This window comes from Panthera onca, chromosome E3, assembly GCF_046562875.1.
Source record: "Panthera onca isolate mPanOnc1 chromosome E3, mPanOnc1 haplotype 2, whole genome shotgun sequence".
NCBI classification, from domain to species: Eukaryota; Metazoa; Chordata; class Mammalia; order Carnivora; family Felidae; genus Panthera; species Panthera onca.
The window spans coordinates 9,204,596-9,222,685 of NC_138354.1; the positions used below are offsets into that span (position 1 = coordinate 9,204,596).

The 18,090-nt window shown below is 43.4% G+C and overlaps 1 protein-coding gene and 1 long non-coding RNA gene across 2 annotated transcripts in view; both read left to right on the forward strand.

The window, feature by feature from the left end:
* The window catches only part of YWHAG (tyrosine 3-monooxygenase/tryptophan 5-monooxygenase activation protein gamma), a 28,287-nt gene that overhangs the window by 4,782 nt on the left and 5,415 nt on the right, over positions 1–18,090 (forward strand). The window lies entirely within an intron of this gene.
* LOC145713296 (uncharacterized) lies at positions 6,953–17,853 on the forward strand. Its single transcript, XR_014136334.1, has 2 exons — positions 6,953–15,880; positions 16,141–17,853. It is a non-coding gene; the product is annotated as an uncharacterized LOC145713296 (long non-coding RNA).

The window sequence follows — 18,090 nt, forward strand, 5'->3', positions numbered from 1 at the left end:
ATCGTTTGGGGGCTTCTGAGGCTGCCAGGAGCTTCTCCCTCCCATAATCACCAGCCTTAACCCTTTTATCTGGCAGGGCATCTGACTGTTTCTGTATTGCTATCAGATTCCGTGGGATGTGGGAGAAAGAGAGCACAGGCCATCTTAGGTACTTACTAGTCAAAGGAGGAAAAAAATCACACATAAACCACCGTCTTTTGTTCGTTTGAGTAAGCTCTGTGCCCAACGTGGGGCCTGAACTCAGGACCCTGCGATCAGGAGTCACATGTGCTACCGACTGAGCCGGTCAGGCGCCCATCTTTTGTCTTATTTTCTAAGTTCTGTTAGTGCTTAACCAGATATTTAAGGTTATAATCAGAGGATGCTATGTTTGCTGCCTTTGTAGGTTGTGAAGGCTGCCAATATCATCTGCCTTTTGGCCTTGCCTTTCATAATCCCTTTCCTCTTCTCCCCAAATTCTGTTTTAGGTGTGAGCTGTTGAGTTTGGTTCACTACCACCACATCATCCTACTTTTTAAATTGGGCACTTGTAGAGATCCTTGAGTTTTGTTTTTTCTAATTTATAAATTTGAACAGTGCACAAAACCGTTCTGTGAGAAATGATCAGTAGAAGTTCCCAAAGGAGAGCTTTAGTTTAAAGGTAAACGGTTAAATAATTGGTCTGGTCCCACGATCTTGCAGCAACAATAAAAATTACATCTTAAGGACTTGGCATGAGTCTTTTGTTTCTTTCCTTTTTAAAGAACTGGCGAAGTCTAAGCTAAATTTTCATCAGCATTTCACCTGTAAGGGTGTGTCCTACAGAGGGAGACTTTTCCTTGCATAAGTTGAATACCGTTAATGTGCTGCGTAACGTTAATTCAGTTGTGACTAGGTAAATGGAAATGAGTGTTCTCACATACACAGGTTTTTTTTTTTCCCCTTCTAAGTTTTTACTTAAGTGATCTCATGACCCCGCGATCAGGAGTCGCGTGCTCTTCCAACTGAGCCAGCCAGGCACCCCACATACAGAAATTTTTAAACATGAGGTTTAGAGAATAAATTTCCAAAGAAACTCCTCGGTCTTATCCTCCTAATCTTTGGAGTAATACCGTATTTTTGGAGAGATGGATGAAAGCTGAACTGAGTAGGACCCAGGTGTAGTGTCAGCTTTCTCCTCTTAATTCTGTTACTAGAACGGGGGTGTCAGAGCTGGGAATAGGACAGTGACAGCACTGGGCAGCTGCACATGTAATGACAGGAGCTTAAGAGGAATCCCTTAGCCGCCCTCCCCCACAGCCAAGTGTGTAGGGCAGCTGTGGCGGTGGAGAGAAGGGTAAGAGGTAATCAGAGGAAGGCTTTCATTTTTATTTATTTTAATGTTTGTTTATTTTGAGAGAGACACAGAGTGAGCGGGGGAGGGGCAGAGAGGAGGACACAGAATCCCAAGCAGGCTCTGCACGCTGTCGGTGCAGAGCCGGACTCAGGGCTCGATCCCACAAACTGAGATCGTGACCTGAGCCAAAACCAAGCTTGGACGCCACCCAGGCGCCCCAAGAGGAAGGCTTTTTTTTTAAAGACGCAGGTTTGTTTTGAGATCTATCATTTAAATGTCCAACACCTGAGCTCCCATACTTTCATAACCTGGATCTAGGAAACCGTGGTCTCTGGGGCCGGTACTTTAAGGATGTGGAAATAAACTTTCTTTTGCCTGAATTGTTCCAGTTCAGGACCCTTCAGTTGAATACAGCGCTCCTTTTGTAGCTAACAAGAACTAGCAAATGAGAATGTGTGTGCCCTGGTGGCCCAGCATGGATGGTAGCCTTGCAGGTAATCCCACGCCCCCTGCCGGTGCAGTTCTCCTGCTTGAGCTGGACAGGTTGGGTGGGATAGAAGCTATTGCCAAATGATGCCCCGCTCTTCACATACGACCTATATCTAGTCTTTGTAACTACATCTGTGTAATAGAAATAGACGTTAGACACTAAATTTTTTCTACTAAGTCGAAAATGACCCAGTCCAGAAGGGCAAGGAGAATTCATGGGATAGGCTCAGAAAAGAGCATCCTGAAGCAAGGAAAAGCTAGTTGGGAACAAGTGGGTAGTAGAGAAGGAATATTCCTTTTTTTTTATTTTTATTTTTTAGTTTTTTAAAATTTTTTAGAAAAGGTTTTATTTTTAAGTAATCTCTACGCCCAGCGTGGGTGCTCAAACTTAACAACCCTCAGATCAAGAGTCACATGCTGCACCAACTGAGCTTGCCAGGTTCCCCTAATTTTTTTTTTTTAAGTTTATTTATTTATTTTGAGAGAGAGAGAGAGAGAGAGGGTGGGTGGGGAGTGGGGGGCAGAGCATCTGAAGCAGGCCCTGTGCTGACAGCAGAGAGCCCGATGCCGGGCTTGAACTCACAAACTCTGAAATGATGACCTGAACAGAAGTTCAGACGCTTAGCCGCCACCCAGGCGCCCCTAATTTGTTTTCTTTTGGGAAGGAATATGGTAGAGTATCTTGAATTTGGGGATGCTGTTAATGTCCTTTTTTTTTCTTTTTTTAATTTTTGAAAATTTAGTTATTTTGAGAGAGAGAGAGCGCGCAAGTTGGGAAGGGGCACCGACGGCTAGCAGAGTCCAGTGCCAGGCTTGAACTCGTGAAACTGAGATCATGTCATGACCTGAGCCAAAATCTAGAGTTTGATGCATAACCAACTGAGCCACCCACCTACGGGCCCTGGGATGTTAATTTCTGAGGGAGTCTTTGGAGTCATCGTTGGGAGTGATGACTGATGACAAAAACGTCTGACCTTTATGATGCTAGAAAATTTTGGGGGAAAAGATAGGTATCCCCATAATTCCCCATGCAGGGGTATATGTCCATCATGTCTTTTTTTTCCTTGGGGTTTAGGCTTGCTTTTGTACCGTGCCTTCTCCCTTGACATTCATTATTTCAAGGGTTTTTTTTTTCTGTTACCAGTATGTTCAGTGGCTGAATAAGTCTGTGGATGGGTCATAATTTAATTACATTTTTATGTAACATCCATGCTCTTTGCAAATTTGTGGTAATATTACCATGAATATCTTTGTGGCTAAAGCTTTGACCACAGTTTATATATTAGGACCGAGACCCAAAAGTGGAATTTTTGAAAGCATAAAATTTTAAGCCTTTTGAAATCATCAGTAGTACTGCGTGTTCTTAAAAGTAGTGAAAAATGTAACTGAATAGGTAAACATATACATGGTTCAAAATTCAAGGATGCCCTGTTGCCCTTTTACTACACGAAGAAAAATAAACTGAAGACATCTGCTCTCAACAGATCTCCCTTTTGTTACTTTTTTCTGGTTGGAATGACTGCCTTTAAAAAGAAAACCCTGGGGGCACCTGACTGGCTCAGTCTGAAGAGCATGGGACTCTTGATCTCTAGGTTGTAAGTTCAAGCCCCACGTTGGGTGTAGAGATTATTCTAAAAAATGGACGTTAAAATAAAAAGAAGGGACACCTGGGTGGCTCAGTTGGTTAAGTGTCCGACCTTGGCTCAGGTCATGATCCTGTGGTTCATGGGTTCGAGCTCTGCATCAGATTCTGTGTCTCCTTCTCTCTCTGCCCCTCCCCCATTTGTGCTCTGTCTCTCTCTCTCAAAAATAAATAAACATTTTTAAAAAATAAAAAGAAAACAATGATATGAAAATTTTCAAAACATTTGTTGAGATGAATAGCGGAGTAAACCTCCCCATAACCTGCTTCACCAGGTGGCAGCATAGCAGTCAATCTTTTTATCTACGTACAAGCCTACTGGTTGGTCCCCTTGGGATTTACCATCTTGGAAGATGGCTTCTTACCGACCTAAAATTACCCCTTTTTTGCTGTAAATGGTCAAGTTAGCAGCAGGGTCTCCCTACATTTATTTAAATTTGGCACCCTGCAAAGTAGTTTCTTGCTTAAACCATTTAATCCAGATGGCGGCTGATTGTCACTTTTCCCTTGATTTTAAGGTGCTTCTCTTCAGTTGACATGCAGGTGATGTGTTATCTGTGGGGTAAGAGTGTGATCACTACAGGACTGGGATTCCTTTCTTGCTGCCTTTTTTCTTTAGGGTGGGGGAGGTAGATTCTTCTGACAGAAGAGCTAAAACCCAATGAACTTGCAGAGGATGATGCAAGTAAACACGTTTTGCTTTTGTTTCGCCTTGTTACTTGCCAGGCATTTTTTAAAAATCCTTTTTGCCTTAAGGTCAGTGTCCTGCTGAGTGTGGGGGTGCATGGGCGGGTAGATAGCATATGCAATAGCTGTCTGAGCCCAGACAGCCTGGCTTAGAATCCATGCTCAGAAGTATGGAGTGGACCAATCTAATGATGCTAGCAGTAATTTAGACGGATATGCTGCCGTTCTATTTATTTTTTGCCGTCTGAAGGTCCTGCAGTTAAAACTTGAGATTTTTGGGACAGGATCCGTTTATTGAGGAAAGGAAAATAATATGGTAAACTTCAAACAGGTATAGTAACGGCATAATGGAGTAACAGGGCACTGAAGTCACACTGGACTTCAGTGGCTCTTTCCTAAAGAAGTGATGCTGGCATAGTGTCTTGGGGGACTGCAAGGGAGGGGGGAACATGTAGAGGAAGGACTGTCCTGGGAGAGGGAATAGCATGTGTAGGTTCAGAAGAGCAGAGTGTGGTGCGGGATTCATTGATTCACTGTTGGTTGCTGCAGTACTGTGCATTTGAGGGAATATTAGCAAAGGAGTCCAAAGAGGTAAGTAGGAACCAGTTTATTGAAGGGCCTTGTGGAGTTTGAGTTCTTTCTCTAAGCTCTGGAGAGTCATGGAAGGATTCTAGGCAGAGGAGGATCGTGATCTGATTTTTGGCCTGGAGAGATTTGGAAACTCAAGGACAGTGAGACAAAGGGAGGGAGACTAATTAGAGCATTGCAAGGGGTCTAGTTTGAAGGAGGAGAACTTGGACAAGGATAGTGAGGGTAGATCAGAGACAACTTGATGGTCGGAGATAGAATAAGAAAGAGGAAGAAGGAAAAATGATGGAGAAGAGGAATGCAGCTGTCCTGCAGAGTTTGGGGAAGCATTTAAGTGGAAGTAGATAAAAGATGATGGCTACAAGATAGTACATGAGGAGCACTTAGAGTAGTGCCTGGCACAGCATAAGCGCGTGTGTGTGTGTGTGTGTGTGTGTGTGTATGTGTGTGTGTATTTTTAGATGTTAAATATTTTTATTTATTTTGAGAGAGAACGAGCAGGGGAGGGGCAGAGAGAGAGGGTGAGAGGATTCCAAGCAGGCTCTGCAGAGCTGGATGTGGGGCTCAATCCCACAAACTGAGATCATGACCTGAGCTGAAACCAAGAGCTGTACTCAACCTACCGAGCCACCCAGGTGCCCCAAGTAAACATATTTTTTTAGGACCAACTAAAGACTACGTTCTGGTCCAAGAGCTGGAGAATATGTGTCCCATTCCCCCCCCAGAACTGCCATTCTAGTGGGGGTCACTGTATATCCATGGTGGTTAACACCAGGCGTAGTAAGGTCACCTAGGGAAAGCAGAGAGTTGGAGTCAAAACATGTAACCCTGGGGAATAGCACTTCTATAGTTACCAGAATGAGGAAGCTGAGTTGGTAGTGATGAAGGCAGAAAACCAGGAAAGAATGCTAACGAAGGGAAGAGCGTGTCAAGAAAGGGGGAGTGGTCGGCAGTGTTGGGTTCCTTTACGAATAAAAATTTAAGTTGGCTTAAGGGAACATTGGTTAGGGATATGAAATGGGAAGGATAGTTAATGGCATTTTACTAGATGGGTACAGGGGTGGAGAGGTGGGGAGTAAACGAAAGGAGGAAATGCTAGGAAGTATAGGCTTACTTTCTTTTTTTTATTAAAAAGTTTTTTTACATTTATTTATTTTTTAAGAGATAGAGCACAAGTCAGGGAGGAGCAGAGAGAATGAGACACAGAATCTGAAGCAGTCTCCAGGCTATGAGCAGTCAGCACAACCCCAATGCGGGGCTCAAACTCACAAACCGTGAGATCGTGACCTGAGCTGAAGTCGGACGCTTAACCGACTGAGCCACCCAGGCGCCCCTAGACTGAACTTTCAGAAGCTTGATTTTGTAGGAAATAAAGAGATGGAAAAAAAATGAGATTAAAAGGCATCACTTATTTTCACCCTAAACTTGGGTTATATGTTAATGGGAAAGAGCAGGAGAGGAGGAGGGAACATACAGGGGAGAGAATGACTGACCACTGGGCACATAGAGGGAAGAAACACTTAGTTGGCGCATAGGGAGGAGGCAACGATAGGAGAAGTTGTTTGCCAAGAAAAGGCCTTGGAATCTGCTTACCTAGTGGTCGCTTTCCTCTACAAAGAGGCAGTGGTAAGCAAGGATCGCTAGGCAGTGAGTGCAGAGGGTCAGAAAAACCCTAATGCGCAGCGGCTGGTCTTCTCTTGGTGTCTCTCTCGGTCTCCCTCCCTGTCTTTACTCGCTTCAGTTTTGGGTGGAAGAATAAAAAAGGCTGAGTGATTGGACTGATTGCGCATTTGAATGCTTTAGAGCTCATGGAACAGAAGGACAAGGCACAGGAAAGTGTATATTTAAACAAAAACAATGGAATTGGTGAATCTTAGAAGAAAGGAGTAAAGTCTGAAGGGGAAGAGAAAGGATGGGATTCAAGAGCACAGTGGGAGTGCCAGTAGGTGGGAGTGAGGACTGGTATTACTGGAGGTTGTAAGAGTTTGATTTTATTTAATTTTTTTTTTTTTTTTTTTTCAACGTTTTTTATTTATTTTTGGGACAGAGAGAGACAGAGCATGAACGGGGGAGGGGCAGAGAGAGAGGGAGACACAGAATCGGAAACAGGCTCCAGGCTCCGAGCCATCAGCCCAGAGCCTGACGCGGGGCTCGAACTCACGGACCGCGAGATCGTGACCTGGCTGAAGTCGGACGCTTAACCGACTGCGCCACCCAGGCGCCCCAAGAGTTTGATTTTAAAAGTGAGTGATTTCTCTGGGGGTCGCCTGGGTGGCTCAGTCAGTTAAACATCTGACTCTTGGTTTCAGCTCAGGTCATGATCTCATGGTTTGTGAGTTCGAGCTCCACATCAGGCTCTGCATTGGTATTATGGAACCTGCTTGGAATTTTCTCTCTCCCTCTCTCTTTGCCCCTCCCTGGCTTGCACTGTCTCTCTCAAAACAAGTAAAATAAACTTAAAAAAAAAAGCAAGTGATTCTGGAGCGCCTGGGTGGCTCAGTCAGTTAAGTGTCCCACTCTTGATTTCGGCTCAGGTCATGATCTCATGGTTCATGGGATTGAGCCCTGCATCAGGCCCCATGCTGACAGCATGGAGCCTGCTTGGTATTCTGGCTCTCCCTCTCCCACTTGTGCTCTTTTTCCTCTCTCAAAATAAATAAGCAAACTTGTAAAAACTTAAAAAATAAAGTGAGTGATTCTGAACAAAGAGGTCAAGGGTGTAGCTTGGGTGAGAAGTTGTCAAATTTGATGAGATAGCTGAACTATTGTTCATAATGGATTTGGGGGAATAGCCTTGGATAATGGAGGTGGAACAAGAGATACGGACGTAGGTGAACAATCCCAACGAAAGTGAACGTGACGTTGATTCTGGGAGAAGTTGTAGAAGCAAAGAAAAGGCCTAAAAGTGGAACTTATTGTAAAAGAAAGTCAGTATGGGTTTGTAGAAGAAGCTGTTTAATTTTTAACTAATTTTGATTGAATTACTTTTTAGAATAGGGTTATTTGACTACCAGCCAAGGGAACACTGGAATATGTATACCTGAATTTTTTCAAGACATTCAGGTCAGGTGTTTTTCCTCCTATGTGGGGTTACACAGCAAAGTTTTGACAAATGTCCTAGTTGTTAGAAAGTGAGATCAGACTGGAGCAGTGGGTGGAATCTAGGGTAATGAAATGGCCTTATTTTTTTTGCTTAAAGTCTTGTATTTTGGCCCCCAAATTCAGCTTTTCATTATTCCATGTGGTGCAGATGGCATTTAACAATCGCACCTGTTGGGGGCAAAGAGACCTAGGGTGTTGATTGAGATCGCAGTAGGAATTCAGTCTGATTGATTTTCAGAAGTTAATTTAAGCAGAATTTAACACTGCGAGATAATATTAAAACAAGTATATAAGTGAGTTTTTGTTGATATCAGATTACCCCAAACAAAGATTTCTTACTTCTCATGATTCTGTTGTTTGGCCAAGTATTTTTGGTTTAGGCCAGCCTCAGTTTGGCTAGATGAAACTACAGTGGCCGTGGAAGTTTCCTAGCAGCAAGCCCTTCCTGACTCTCGAGCACTTTTCAGGCCTTTGCTTGCCTTATACTCGATAATATTCCACTAGTTAATGTAAGTCACATGACCGAGTGCAGCCTGTGGGGTGGAGAACTGTATTCCATTTCTTCATAGGAGGAGCTACAAAATCATAGTGAAAAGGAAGATGTGTACAGGGTTGGGAAGAAATATTATTGCCACTTTTGCAAACAGTCTGGGCTTGATACATCATGTGTAAATTCATGTCACTTACACATTCAGAAGTGACTGTTAGGTAACATGGTGATTCATTGGTGAGTGCGAGGTGGTACCTGCCCCTTAAGGACTTCAGTCTTCTTGGGGAAAGGAAAGGTATACAGTTAACGGTACAAAGTGTTAGGAATCGGCAGCATGTTGGGGCGCCTGGGTGGCTCAGTCGATTAAGTGTCTGGCTCTTGATTTCCACTCGGGTCATGATCTCACAGCTCATGAGTTTGAGCCCCGTGTTGGACTCTGCACTGGCAGCACGGAGCCTGCTTGGAATTCTCTGTCTTCCTCTCTGTGTTCCCCTGCCCTCCCCCACCCCCTGCCCTCAAAAATAAATAAATAAATAAAAATTTACCAAAAAAAAAAAAACAAAAACAAAAACAAAAAAAACCCCCAAAAAACCCAGTATAAAAGGTGGAAGGTAAAAGTTACACAGAGTAAGCAGTGATTAGAGCTGCCTGAGAATTTTTCAAGAAGCGTATGTAGTATTTGAATTAGGACCTGCTGGATATATAATTTTTCTTTATGGGTTCTGGAAGTGTGTTTAGGTGGTTGGAAAAGCATGAGAGCACAGAAGTGTGTGGTATGAGGAAGAATGTGAGTATCATGACCCGAGTGTCGGTAACTTGGTGCAGGGTTTTTCTACATCGATATTTGGACCGTATTATTCTTCGCTCCTGTAGGATGGCTGTCCTGAATATTGTGTGGCAATAGCATCTCTGGCCTTTGCCCGATAGGTAATATCTCAGTAGAGTGGTTTTCAAGAAACTGCTGTGCTGTACCATAGTTTATACAGCACTTTCATACACGCCAGTTTGTTTCATTTTCAGCTGGGGGAGTTCCCCCTTTCCCACCAAAACACAGATCTGTCGTAAAAGCAGCAGTTATAAATATTAGCTCATTTGTTTGCTGAAGCTTGCAGTCTTGTATTCTAAGTAGCAGGCTGAAGGGCAGTGACCAGGGAGCCTCTTTGGGGGAAGAGAGTCGGGATGGGCAGGGGAATTGTATCCAGATCATAGAAAATAGTAAGCAGGCGAGATCCAGAGATAGGAGGGCTCTCTTCACCTGTATGAGGAATTGATTCTGGCCCCAAAAGATAAAATTCTTAAGGCTAGCCCGTGGCAGTTGTAGGGAGATGAACTAGGTTTTAACATGAAGTGAATCTCTAAAGGTGGGTTTAGGCTGAGTTCTCCCGGAAAGCATGCAGGTAGAGGGTAGAAGACGTTCACTCGGTCTGTAAGAGGGAAGGGAGCTCTGGTTTGCTATTCGTGTGGATTGTCTGTATTTCGGGAAGTTAAGTAATCTTAGTGTGTTTCTCTCCTTGGCATTTCCCTCGCCTAATGGCGGGATTGGATGCTTATTACCATAATGGAAAAATAACCTGTGGTAGGGAATGTAAATTTCTTAGCCCTTTTCAGGTTTATGTAAGTATGCGTGAGCAATAAACATAACACAGTACTCTTGTTCTCATTTTGAGGAGAATTAAAAACACAAGGTTTGTGCTCTGTTATAGTTACTTTTCTTTGTATAAGCCCATGTATTATGAAGCACGAAGTATCTGGAATTCTGAACTCCTCAAACATGTGAGTTAATGTTTAATTGCTGGTATGTGTGAAAGTGCTGTGTAGACTATGATACAGTGCAGCGGTTTTATTTTTATAGCTTTATTGAGGTAAAATCCACCTACCAGTCACCCATTGAAAATGTACAATTCAGTGATTTTTTTTTTTTTTTTTTTAATGTTTAATTTTGAGAGAGAGCAAGAGCACGAGCAGGGGAGAGCAGAGAGAGAGGAGACACAGAATCCGAAGCAGGCTCCAGGCTCCGAGCTGTCAGCACAGAGCCCAACCTGGGGCTCGAACTCAGGAACCACGAGATCATGACCTGAGCCGAAGGCGGACACTTAACTGACTGAGCCACCCAGACACCTCTCAGTGGTTTTTAGCATGTTCAGGGTTGTGTAACTCGCACCAGTGTCTGAGTCCTGGAATAAATATTGTCATTCCCCGCAAAGAAACCCTGTACCCATTGGGAGTCACTGCCTACTCCCCTGCCCCCAAAACCCCCGAGCCCTAAGCTACCACCAGTCTGTGTTTCTAGAGATTCGCCTGTTTGGGACATTTCCTAAAACTGGAAACCTACAGTATGTGGTCTTTTGTGAGGGGCTTCTTTCGTTCGGCATCGCATTTCCAGTGTCCCCCATGTTGTAGCCTGTGTCCCTCCTCTGTCGTTTGGATAATACTGCATTTAATTTTGTCTGCTCACCAGCTGACAATGAGATTGTTTCCACTTTGGGGCTGTTTTGACTAGTGCTGCTGTGAACATTTGTTTACAAGTTTTTGTGTGGACGTTATGTTGTCAGTACTCTCCTCTGTACTTACCAAAGGGTGGAATTGCTGAGTCACGTGGTAACTCCACATTTTGAGGAACATTGTGCCGCAGTTCTTAACCCGGAGAAACACAAGTATGGATTCCACACACTACTGAGTCTTCAAGAGTTAGGGCTGCGGAGGGAGATACCTTAAAAAAGCTTCCCCTTCCTTGGTTAAGAACTAGGCCTATAGTGGAAGGCATATAGGATTTTGAGCCATTAGGTATGCGTTCCATTCTGGGGCCCTGAGCCTTAATGTTCCTAACTTTAACATGGGAATAACAGTACTAAATCATAAAGCGTTATCTGGAGGACCAAAATAGAAGTTACAATTTGGTAAAGAACCCATTTCTGATATGACGAAAGTTACTTAGAAAGATACGGAATAGATGGATACTTTCTCGACATGGTAGAGAAATCTCTTGTAAAGCGAAAGTGAGTATTTAAGAATGAAACACTGGAAGTATTCCATTAAATTCACAACCAAACAAAGATGCCCATGATCAGCGATAGTAACATTGCCCTTGTGCATGCAGGAAGATGTGATTACAAGTATAGGAAGTATAACTACGGGAAAGAGAGTGATACTTGGAAACCAGGAGATTAGGTAGGGAATAGGGGCACCTGGGTGGTTCAGTCAGTTAAGCGTCTGACTTCAGCTCAGGTCATGATCTCATGGTTCGTGAGTTCAAGCCCCGCATCGGGCTCTGTGCTGACAGCTCGGAGCCTGGAGCCTGCTTCGGATTCTGTGTCTCCCTCTCTCTCTCTCTCTCTCTCAAAAATAAAATAAACATTAAAATATTTTTTTAAAAATTCAAAAAAGTGTTGGATTTAACAAAGATTATGTAGGGAATAAAATGGGAAAATATACGAAATAATAATTGGTTTAATGACAGGGCTGAAATCTATGGTATATATACTATATACTGGTCCTAATCTGTATAAAGATACAGTGGAAGATTTTTATACAACTAAAATGAATGGAAAAAAGTTGGTAGGGGTGGGGTAGTGAGCACTAACCAGCAGATGTACAATCATTTATATCAATAAACTAGTTTATATAAAATTACTGGCTTCAGCTTTTTTTTTTTTTTAAACTCGTTTTTCAAAATTGGCTTTAAACTTTAATTGTAGATCTGATTAACAGGGTAAATTGTGGAGCGGGTTTGTTTGGGTATACCGTAACGGGTCAACATTCAACCTTCTCAATCTTGACTGCCTCCCAGCCACTCTGTTTTCAGACCTTTCTAGAAAGTACACTGAGAATACACAGATACTTTTTTTTTTTTAATTTTTGAGAGAGAAAGGGAGGAAGACACAGAATCTGAAGTGGGCTCCAGGCTCTGAGCTGTTAGTATAGAGCCCGATGTGGGGCACGAACTCCTGAACCGCGAGATCATGACCTGAGCCGAAGTGGGCCGCTTAACCAACCGAGCCACCCAGGCACCCCTACACAAATACTTTCTGATTGGCTGTCTTAATTCCACTGTATGGATGTGTCCTAATCTAATAACTAGTCTCTTACCGAAGACCATTTAGGTGGCTCCAGACTTCAGCTGTTAGCAATAACGCAGTGAATCCCTTTCAAGAAAGGGAATTGCAGAGGGTCGCCTGGCTGGTTCAGTCGGTAGAGCACGCAACTCTTGATTTTGGGGTTGTGAGCTTTGAAAAGAGGGGTGGGGGCTGCAGAGTCAAAAGTTGTTGAGCAGTTGTAATTTTGATAGTCCTTTCCAGATTGCCCTCCGATAAAGGTTTTGCCAGTTTATAGTTTCCCACTGTAAGCGAGTGCTTTACCCATGCCATCACCTTCATAAGTCGTCTGACTTGAGATATTGCCCGTCTGATCAGAGAAAAAACGAACATTTGTGATGGATGAGGTTTGGGTGCTCTGCTTGTGTTTCCCTTTCTTTCAACTGTCCGTTCCTTTTACTCCTTTTGCTGTTGCTGGTTCGTCTGAAATTCATTTTTAGGTCTGTATTAGAGAAATCAGCCCTTTCTCTGTGATGTGTCAGCAACGTTTATATCGTCAGAGAACACAGGGCTTGAAGCCATAGGGCCCACGTTTATGTCCCGTCTTTGCTGCGTGTTTGTGGTGTGCTTTGGGGGAAAAATCATTTCGTATCTCTGCCTCACACCCGTGAAGTAAGTGTGATGTCCGCCTCTGTAGAGTGGTTGTGAAAAAAAACTCAGGACTTGGTGGCTGTCAGAAAAGCCCCGGTGCTTGGCCAGCTCTCCTGTCACCTGTGAGACCTTGCAGTTGGCCCTGATGAATACGAAGTTACATGACTGTTGTAGGATGTTCCTCTTCCTGAAATGTTTCCCTTCCGCACAGTGTCTATCCGGGATGGTTGCTGCCGGGTTTTTTTTGTTTTTTTTTTTTAAAGCCCAGCTGATGTTATTTTCTAATGAAAATTTCCTCTAAACTGCCCAGGTAGCGTGCTACTCTCAGAAGATCCACCTGTGTGGCTGGTGACGTAAAGTGAATAAGTGTGTGCCCCCTCCAGGATGTCTGTTTTGTCTTCGCAGAGTGGTGGCGTGGGACACGTGCTAGATAGATGCTCAACAAATGTCTGGTGGATTATCTGATGCATGGCTTTTCAGTACATTTTCCTTGTCATCAGACCTTACAGGACACGTTCTATCAAGTTTTCCAGAATGAGTGTACTACAGTTGTGCTCAGGGCTGCTGATTTATTACGGTGAAGCCATACTGAGCGAAATCAGCAAAGAAAAAAGGTGCCTCGGGCAAAGAGTAAACCAGGCCCAAGCGAGAATCCTCTCCCCCAGGGGACTCCTGCTAGGGACTCCTACGTAGGGTGTGTGTGTGAAATGGTGTCTGCCAAGGAGTTTCATAAGAGATTTAGTGACCACGGGTTTTACTGGGACTATTCACATAGTACTTCCTGCCTAGCACATACCAAAAATGAAGACTCCTAGAAGGAAAACAGGTGTTTACCATGAACCACATTGTTTGCGCAAACAGTTTAGGGACAGGGAGCCATTCTCATCTGGGAATGATGGGAACCCTTCCAAAATTCAAGTTCTCAGATGCCAGCCAGGGGTCAGCTTTGCCAGCAGACCTTTCTAAAGATAGCAGTCTCCAGTTAACTCTTCCACGCAGACTATAATTCAAGTTTTTCAAGTTTAAAGGCGTTTTACTCAGGCGAGACATAGCTTCAGGTTATTTTGTAAAGTTTTTGTAGTTATTTAGTAGACTGGTCATCTCTAGAATACAGGATTAGTTCTGTATTCAAGCAGAACACTTGAAAGTGTTTCTTTCCAATGGTTTATTCTTCTGTCTGTACAACACATAGATACTGTGTCCGTTACATGGACGCTGATGCCCATCCTGCACGTTGTCACCTTGTTTTTTCTGTTTTTGGCATAGGATGTTCCTATACAGCAGTCACTGTGTTTATCTTTTTCATTTCTTCTTGGCCTTTCTGGGTGGTTAGTACTCCACACCTGAGGGCCCTAAAAAATGGAAGACGGGGCCAAATGTTATACCTAGTGTCTGCTAGCCCTCTTTTTCCTTTCTACTTTTCTTTAATAGACTTTTTCTTTTTTTTTTTTTTTTTTAAGAGCAGTTTCCGGTTCACAGCGAAATTGAGCGGAAAGCACAGAGTTCCCATGTGCCCCCTACCTGCCCTGCCACCGCCTGCCTGCACAGTGTCCTGTGCTGTCAGTGTCTTTTGACTGGTCTGTTAGAGTCAGTGGGCCTAGACCTACCGTCCATGGTTTGTTTACATTAGGGTTTATTCTCGGTGATGCATGTTCTATGGATTTTGACGAGTGTGTAATGACATGTACTCGCCATTAGGGTATCCTACAGAATAGTTTCATGCCCTAAACATCCTTTTTTCCACCTGTTCATCCCTTCTGTCTTATTTTTTGGGGATGTGAACTCAGTTTTTTCTGGAGATTTTCAGCTTTCTTAAATCAAGATGTCTTGTGGTCACCACCATAACTGTTGTTTTTTTGTTTTTTTTTGTTTTTTTTTTAATGTTTATTTATTTTTGAGACAGAGAGACAGAGCATGAATGGGGGAGGGGCAGAGAGAGAGGGAGACACAGAATCGGAAGCAGGCTCCAGGCTCTGAGCCATCAGCCCAGAGCCTGACGCGGGGCTCGAACTCACGAACTGTGAGATCGTGACCTGAGCTGAAGTCGGACGCTCAACCGACTGAGCCACCCAGGCGCCCCGCGTAACTGTTGTTTTGTAACTTCTTTGTAAGCTTCTGCAAGATAGGAATAGATATTATTTATTTATATATTTTTTAATGTTTATTTGTCCATTTTTTGAGAGCACAAGCAGGGGAGAGGCAGCGAGAGAGGGAGACAGACACAGAATCCAAAGCAGGCTCCAGGCTCTGAGGTATCAGCACAGAGCCTGATCTAGGGCTCGAACCCACAAACCATGAGATCATGACCTGAGTGGAAGCCAGACACTCAACCAACTGAGCCACCCAGGTGCCCCAATAGAAATAGATTTTAAATAAAGTAAGCCTGATTCAAGTTTTTTCTTATTTAAGAAGATTAAACATTTGAAGTTGTGTTCATTACAATTTAAGGTCCTTGATAGAGAAGTTGAGGAAATTGTAAATGACTCAGTGCTCTGAATCTTGGGGTCAGAAAGTCCTCTAAATAGCTTTCCAAGAATCTTGAGGGTTGCTGATCTTTGGTTGAAAAGTCTCTGCATCAACTCTTAGGGGAGAACAGTTGACACTAATTAATATCTGATTCCTTAGCAGCTGGGATTTGGGGAGTTCTAGTTCTTAACCTGTCTGAGAATACCAGATTTTCTGGGTCTTTTTACTCCTCTGTTTATCTTGAACTCACCGAAAGAAATTTGAACTTGGACTAGTATCCTAGGAGTTGAAAAGACAGAAAGTTTCATTTTGTTTTTAAGCGGAACATGTGACACGCCAGAGAATACAGACTTTCTACATTTTCCAGCAGCCGTGACAGTATATTTTGGGGACCATATTTAAATGTGTTGCATTTAAATGTGTTGCATTGTAGGGGCGCCTGGGTGGCGCAGTCGGTTAAGCGTCCGACTTCAGCCAGGTCACGATCTTGCGGTCCGTGAGTTCCAGCCCCGCGTCAGGCTCTGGGCTGACGGCTCGGAGCCTGGAGCCTGTTTCCGATTCTGTGTCTCCCTCTCTCTCTGACCCTCCCCCGCTCATGCTGTGTCTCTCTCTGTCCCAAAAATAAATAAAAAACGTTGAAAAAAAAAAATAAAAAAAAAATAAATGTGTTGCATTGTAGAAACAATTCAGTGACTGTTTTTGAAAAATAAGTCTCTCCCTTCCCAGATGATACATCTCTCTCATCTTCCCACATCGAACACTCTCCTTCTATCTTGGTTAAACCTTTTTTTGGACACTATGAGAATAATTTTTTTTCTCCCCTTTTCAAAAGTTCTCTTGACTCTTAAAACTAGCCTGTTTGGGATCTCTTGTTTGAACGTAAAAATCACAGGTTAATTCTCACACAAGTCATTTTGATCTTAAGGAGTTTTTGAAGTGCTTGTTTAAGGCTCCTAGAGGAACCTCATCTTTCCTTTGAGCGGACTTTTTAAGAGTTCAAGGTTTTTCCCTCTAACTTAGTTCTTCATTGGCAGAGAACATCTGGGTATGTTCCAAATGTGGTCGAGTTACTATATCTAAGGGCGATACTGCCGTTTCATAATCTCCGTGTGCCCGTCTGGGGCAACCGTGCCGTCTTGACATAAGCACATTGCTGCCCGTGGGCTCTGCAGCCCTACTGCATTTGCAGCAGGAGACCTGACAGTATAGGGTACTGGTGAGGTCATTTGAGCTTTAAATAGTTGCCGGCTCTGGAAATAAGGACAGCATGATTTAGGGGAAAGGCCAGAACTCGATCTCAATGGCCTTAGGCACTCTGGCTTCTTTTTGCATCGGAGACAGTTATCAGGTTGCACTAGAGGCGAGTGTCCAGTGAATATAGGCTGGAGTCCTATGGTTTGCGTGCCTGAGGCTTACAGAGGCCTCTGCCTGTTTGAAAGCCAGTCTGGGGACGTTTTTGTTTTTGTTTTTGTTTTTCAGGCTATATGATGTTAAAGTTTCTGGAAAGGAAGTGATGTAAGGTAGCTAAAGAAATTTCAACTTTGAACAGAGAACAGGATGAAATGGAGAAGCGATACTTGATAGAGGGATGTAAGCTAGCAGATTGTTATGTAAGAAATTTAGAGGCTTCTTATGCTGAGAATTAAAATGGAAAACTATTCAAGGCATTCTCAAAAGTAATTGCTCACCTCTTTGTCACTTTATTGAGTCAAGAGCACTTTACCGTTCATCTGATAGGCTCTTTTAATTTTGAAAAAAATTAAAAAAAATTTTTTAATGTTTTATTTATTTTGAGAGAGAGGTGGGGGTAGAGTGAATCCCAAGCCGTCTCCATGCTGCCAGCACAGAGCCTGACGCAGGGCTCGAGGCAGTGACCCGTGATAGCATGACCTGAGTGGAAACCAAGTCAGACACTCAACTGACCGGTCGCCCCTCATCTGATACACTCTTAATAGTAATTTTATGAAAGAGGCAGAACTCTCATTTTAACGGATAAGAAAATGAGATGCCCAGGAGGATGAAATGCTTGCACCCAAGGTCACTTAGTAAAATGGTGGGCCTGGGAAAACCCCGATCTTCTGGGTTATCCGAATATGCCTCAAATCATCAGGAGTGACAGTGTGGTCTGTGGGCTGAGAATAGTGTCTCCAGAGCCTAGAACATATAAAGAATTGGACGGGAGACGATACAAGCCGCCTTATTCTGGAGAAGTGGAGTTTCCACAGGGCCACGGGGGTCAGAGGTCATGGAACAGAAAGCACCTGTGTCCTGATTTCCTTCTGCACAAAAACCCTGTCTCCTCACTCTGTGTCTCATGTAGGCCATGTCTGGGGAAGGTCCTGTTCTCCAGCATTATAATGGGGAACCAGTAATGCATAGCAAAAGGGTAACATAAGAAAAGCGGCTGATGAGTTTAAGAAATACTTGCAGATAGGTCATTTGCCGGATATTGTGGGAATTAGCGAGCAAAGCGTGATTAATTCTTTCAAAGAATGAATTGCTTGCCGTAAATTAATATGCATGATTTGGTTTGTGTTCTGATTTAATTATCTCCTCAGAGATACTGTTTAATTTATACAACCAGTTGCACTAAGCATAACCCTCCCCACCTCCCCAGTTTATAAAAGTT